The sequence below is a fragment of the Oryzias melastigma genome, linkage group LG12 (genome assembly GCF_002922805.2).
Source record: "Oryzias melastigma strain HK-1 linkage group LG12, ASM292280v2, whole genome shotgun sequence".
In the NCBI taxonomy this organism is placed as follows: Eukaryota; Metazoa; Chordata; class Actinopteri; order Beloniformes; family Adrianichthyidae; genus Oryzias; species Oryzias melastigma.
Genome location: NC_050523.1, coordinates 10,616,618 through 10,622,773, shown reverse-complemented (window position 1 = coordinate 10,622,773; position 6,156 = coordinate 10,616,618).

The following is a 6,156-nucleotide window of genomic DNA, read 5'->3' as shown; positions in this document are numbered from 1 at the left end:
CTCCCCTGCCCTCTAAATCATCCCTGCATATTAATACTCTATGCATCACTACTAGCTAGAGCCAGATATATATGCAAAGCATGTAAAACTCAAAAGTGAGGCTTTGGCTCCATGGGCGGTTTGTAATGAGCAAAGTGACTTTGAGTCGTGGACAAATTTCTCTGACACAAATAATTTTTATCCTTAGGATACAACTGTCAGAAAACTGTTCAAAGAAGGTTGCTTTCTTTGGGTTCTGTGTTTATGCTCTCTTGTACTGATACAAAAATTAGGTTTGTTTTTTGCCCCTAAATGTGTAAAAGTGTTAAAGGGCTCATATCATGCTTTTCCTAAGTCTTCCAAGGCACATTATACCATATACAATAATTTATGGATATATTTAGTACACTAAAGAACAAATTATTTATGAAATTTTCGTTTTTTGTGAACTCTTTTTCTACCCGGAAGTAAGATGCCTTGATCTATGAGGCTCCGCCTTTCACTCCTTCTGGGTGCCGCCCATTTCTTGACATCAGCCTAGAGCCGGCCCCAGCAGCGTGTCTGCATCCAAATTTTTCCAAAGATGGATGTCCATATAGTTTGTGTATCTGCCTAAAGTAGCCCAGGTGTTCATTTTGCTGTGAAATTCAGTCACAACATGCAGACAACACCACCAGATGCACATTTCAGGATTAATTGAAATGTTGATAACATTGTTCTGATTAGGCTGTGAAAATTTATTTTTTCTTTGAAGCATCATCAATCTCCACATCAAAAATCCTCTTCGCTTTCATGCGGATCACTTTCCTATAGACATCCTTTCAGTAATCCATGTTCTAACCAATTCACCTTATTCGTCGCTCGCTTTTTCCACCAGGAAAGCTCCTTTTTCTGACCACTTAATACCACCTGTCCACTTGCACCATTCTCTGATACGTTTGGGATCCACCTTAAATGTTGTGCACATTCCTCACCAGAATGTTCTTTGGCGTGTGACACCGCACGAAGTTCAAATGCTTAGCCAATGACCATTTCTGGACCATCGCTACTCTGGATCACAACACAAACATCACAGAAAGCCAGCGTTAGCATGACTGCAAAGCTAGTGATCACTGCTAGTTTGATCTGCTAGCTTTGCAGAGATAGTGTGTATGTTTGCGTTAGCCTGGAGGTGGTGCTGGCAACGCAGACTCCTTCTGAAAGGACTTGTTCTCAATTCTCTACGTCACCTAGAGAGAACCAGCTAGTTTTTGTGGGTTGGAAGGGGCTGGTGCTCAGAGCGCCACACTTAAAAACTCAAAAAGTAGATTTTTTGTGGTATAAGTCATTTAAAAACATCTCAGTGAGGTAGTTTTCCTGCAAGATTGTTTCAATTTTTGTAAAAATAAAAAAACTTTCAATTGGGTGCCATTTGATTTTTTTTCTTACCTTTCATACATTTATGAAATTGTTGTTTTGGATTACTACCTCTAGTTTTTTTAAGAGTCTAAAATAGTTCCGTCATTTTCTTGAAATCTAATTTTAAAAGTTTTTTTACATACATTTTCCGCCCTAAACGTTCTGCTACACTTTTCAATGGCCCTACAACCAAAAGAGGTACAGTTTGGTACTGTTTAACGCTCAAAATAATGCACCGTACCCGCTCAGTGGAAACGAGGCTAACGAGGACCCAAAAATTGTAAGATTCAGTACAGTTTTAAAAAAGAAACACTCAAAATACCAGCAAAATACCTCTAAGGTAACATTTTCTAGACTTTTTTTAAGAAATGGTGGAGAGATACAAATATAACTCAAAAAATGCTAAATTTTTACAGTTCAGTGTATTAAAATTGGTCGTTTTGGCACTTATATAAGAGCGTAGGGTAGGGTCACTTGTGTATGTAAGAACCAAGAAAAAAACACATGAGACTATGTCTTTACACAGTCTCCTCCTCACTTGTTCTTGATCATGAGTCGCCCCCGACACCCCTCCCTCGGTTCCTATGTTCGTAGGTTCACAACCCTCTCATTCACCCATACAGATGTTCCCATAATCCAGCCTTGTCTCCTTATGCCAAGGATTAACACTCGTCAAACCCGATCAGGGACAGAAAAGGAAACACCAAATACTAAACAGGAAGATAAAAGTTTCCTTTTTTTCTGGTCTATTTCTAAATATAAAATTTAAGAAGCCATCTCATTTTTGTGGACTGAGTTTAATAAATCAAACTGTAAAATCAAGTTTGATCAAACTATCATCTAACCACTTGAGATCTGCAGGTTTGTGAAGATAACAGATGGCTCCAAAAGATTAGGAACGCACACAGATGTGCGCACCCAAGAGACACAAGATATGATGAAGATGAAAATAAAAGATCGAAGAGGGATGAAAGTGAGCAACCCTGTATCACTCTCCAAAATTATCTTTTTATGGTTAAGAAACTTGGAAGCAACTGTTTCACCTAACTGCCTGCCATATTTTATTTTAATTCGTCTGCTTAATTTCCTTCTCAAGACTTGGCACACCTTAATGTCCTGGAACGTATTCAGTGTTTGCCCCATTTCACATCATTTCACTTTATTTATTTTAGTTTTTTTTTTTTTTTTTTTTTTTACTTCCTCACTTCTTTAGCATTAATTGATTCCTTAATAGGAAGTAACGATGAGACCAGGGGGCTCGCTGCAACTCAGACATTCTTTACAAACCAATAAAAGTGGACAGAAAATCCTATTACTAAAATGGAATTAGCATACCGGCACATAAAATGGTTTACATGCATATATTTTCTGGGGATATAGTGAAAAAAATACCTTGACAGGCCTTGTTGATCTTATTTTATCACACGGCTTTGATTAAACTTTCACTAATTAAAGTCTTTCTCGTCTTATTAGCCTGAATAATTGATTTAATTTGTCTTTGCTCAACTATTGGCAGTGACCTCTACTTAGTTAATGAATTAATTGATTTAACCCGAGTGCATCTGAAGGCATCAAAGAAGATTTTGACATGTTTCCTCTTTAATCTCACACTAGAGGTTTTTCAAAGAGAGTTTGGATAACTTTAGCTACTGATTGCCTTTCAAAAAAACGAAAAGTATTTACTTTAGTTTGTTTATAAATGAATGAGCAACTTTTGAATTATATTTAGCTTCATTTCATCCCCAAAGTCTTAGGGAAAAAAGGGAGAAAAACTAGGATGGTTGTATTTTCTCTTACCAATCTCCACCCTCAGCAAGATGAGGCAACACTTTAAAGGCCTTTATGTTTGGGAGGGTAAAAATATGACCCAATAATATAGCCATAATGCATGATTAGAACCAGTATACATCCTTTACAAGGACGCCTGGATGGCTAAATCACCCGCTTATGCTTTATTGACATCGTTTTTCTTAGTAACAGTGCAAGACAGAGGAGCTTCCTCAGCTGGGCACCAGAGGTAATAAGGGGGAGGGCATTTTAACTTGGCATCCGTTAGAGAAGTTTTACTCAAAGGAGCCTGTTTTGAAAAAGAGACAGATAGCTTGGTGCTTTGCCCTTGGATGAGCTGCTTTTTAAGGGATTGAAATGCAGTGATCAAGCAAATCATGGACCAACAGCTCCCTCTAGTGGTTGGAAATATGTTAGCTTTTTTGCCTACTGTTTTTATCCACAACTGGCAAGGGGAAAAAAGTTTAATTTTACTAGAAAAGAAAGAAAAGAAAATTGAAAGAAAAATGTAAACATTTATTTTATTGACTGACATTTGCAGGTCATTTTTAGAATTTTTTTCTCACTTCTTGTGATATTTTGTAGTTTTACTTACAAATATTTTATAGTGGAAAATGAAGAGAAACACCTATAAAGTAGAATTGATTAGTTAAATCATTTTAAACCTTGATTTATACCAAAGTTTTACATTTTGTATCCTGAAAAATATGATTTTAGGTAGAAAAAATGTCCAAATATCTGAGTGGATCTTGAGTAACTGTCACCAACATGGATGGATACTCAATTAGGACTCATAACTTGCTTTTTTTTTAGAATTCATGTAAAAGTACTGCTGGTATTCTTGATTAAAGTAAAATTATATGAGAAAATGTTATTGAATTAAGCCATTAAAAGCAATGAAACCAAAAGATGTCTTGTCCTGAACCAGAACACACGTTTAAAGGCTGATCTTTATTGGAAAATATCTAAGTAAGATGCACCATTTCTATGTGATTAATGATGAATGCTGTACCCTGGAATGCTTTAAGGCAGTGGTGCCAGATTCTGAGATGGCAAAACTACAAAACAGTAACTCAGCAGACCTCTTTAGCATACTTACTCTAGATACATCATTATAATATTAATTGGAAATTCTAAAAATGTAGCTGCAAGCTTTATATTGCAGGGGTTTTCTTTTTAATTGATGGCAAAGTCTAAAATAATTCATATAAAAAATGGATGACACTAAAAGCTAAATCAGCAATTATTCCAAAATCGAACTCAACTTTACTCACAAAGCACTTCTCCTAATAAGTGCTTCGCGGAATAAAACTATCTTCCAATGTTAATGACAATTGTAATGAACCATAAAATGACATAAAGATTCAAACTAGAAAGAAAAAGAGAATTTTGGCTTGATGCTGAAATGAGGAAATAGTACTTGGGGGATTTGTCCACACCAGCAATGACCCCACTCATGATCACAGATCATCAAATGATCTCCTAATCAAATCAATGGTCTAAGGCTCAGTCACTGAGAAAAACACTGGAGTTACAAGCAAAATGCAAAAGAATAAAACATAAAGATAAGCTCTTTAAAGCAGCATGGACATGTATTATTAAAAGTAGTCATAAATGATCCAATTAAAACCATCCTCCTGAAAAAAAATTATTAAAACAAAGAATGAATACATGAAATAATTTAAATATCAAGTAAATATATTACTAAATTTCTACTAAAGCTAGGTTAAAAACATGGATATTATTAAATATTCTCCAGGCGAGGACCGCTGTCATTCCTTGCAGCCTCACCGTAAGCTTTGATTCTAACTTTAGGATAAACTGGGAGATTTGTACCAGACGACTTCAGGGCTCATATGGTAAAATCATATCAGATGGCCTTAGACCATGCACTAATGTGTTTAGCCTCAAAGACAGCTTTATGTTTGTTTAATTAAATTATTGAAGGTTTGTTTATCTCTGTTTTGCATAAGTTCTCCCTAAAGTGAACCGAAACGTTATAAAAATGTATTTTTCTTGCACTGACCTGCTGTCATATGGCTCACCTTTGTTCAGCAAAGGTTGCATGAGAGGCAAAGAGGACGTCCAATTTAATATGCAATATTTTGAAGACACATGACTGCAGATGTATTTTTTTTGGTCAGAAAATAACCGGTATCAGTTTTTGGCACTCATACAATTAATAATTGATCTTATTTTGTCAGCCGTGTTTTGTTTTTCTGTTGCCCATAAAAATGCAATCCAAGAATTTCACAAACCACTGGATAGCGAAAAAAAAGCAACAGGTAGTGTGAGCTACAACTGATCCATCTTTGATTCTTCTCTACGGGAAACCAATCTCTAATGGCAAGCAGGGGTCTTTCCCTATTGTTTTATTTTTATATGTATTTTATTTTGTATTAGTCTTGAAATTCCTACTGATAGTCATGCATTTCTCTCTTCCTGCAAGCTAGGCATGCACACATCTTGTGACTTGCTGTGGGGATCACATCTGGATATTGCTTTCTTTACAGCACTGCAGTAGTAATGTGCTGTAAAAGTCAAATGATTGTGTAATCGACCTTATTGATGGTTTCCAAGTACACTGTTTGCTATACAAACACTGAATCCAGCTTTGGAATAACTATTGAGCTAGATACAGAAAAAAGAATACAAAATTAAGTGAGTAAATATCAGACATATGATTTTTTTGTTTATTATTGTTCAGCCTTTACACACAAGATTATCTCTGACATTGTTCAGTTATCACTGCAGAAGCATCAGCATGTAGGCAGCATGCAGCTATTGATGAAGCTCCAGGCTAAGCTGCTTTGACATACTTTACATACAGGGACACACAATGTGCAGGAACAGATCACCAGTCAGATAATAGATCATTTAAATACAAAACATTTTGTGAAATGTGATCTAAATTACACAGTTGTATTTAAAGCCAAAAAAGGTCATTACTGAGAGTTTTTAATTTATTTCTTAAGTTATTTTTTTAATTAG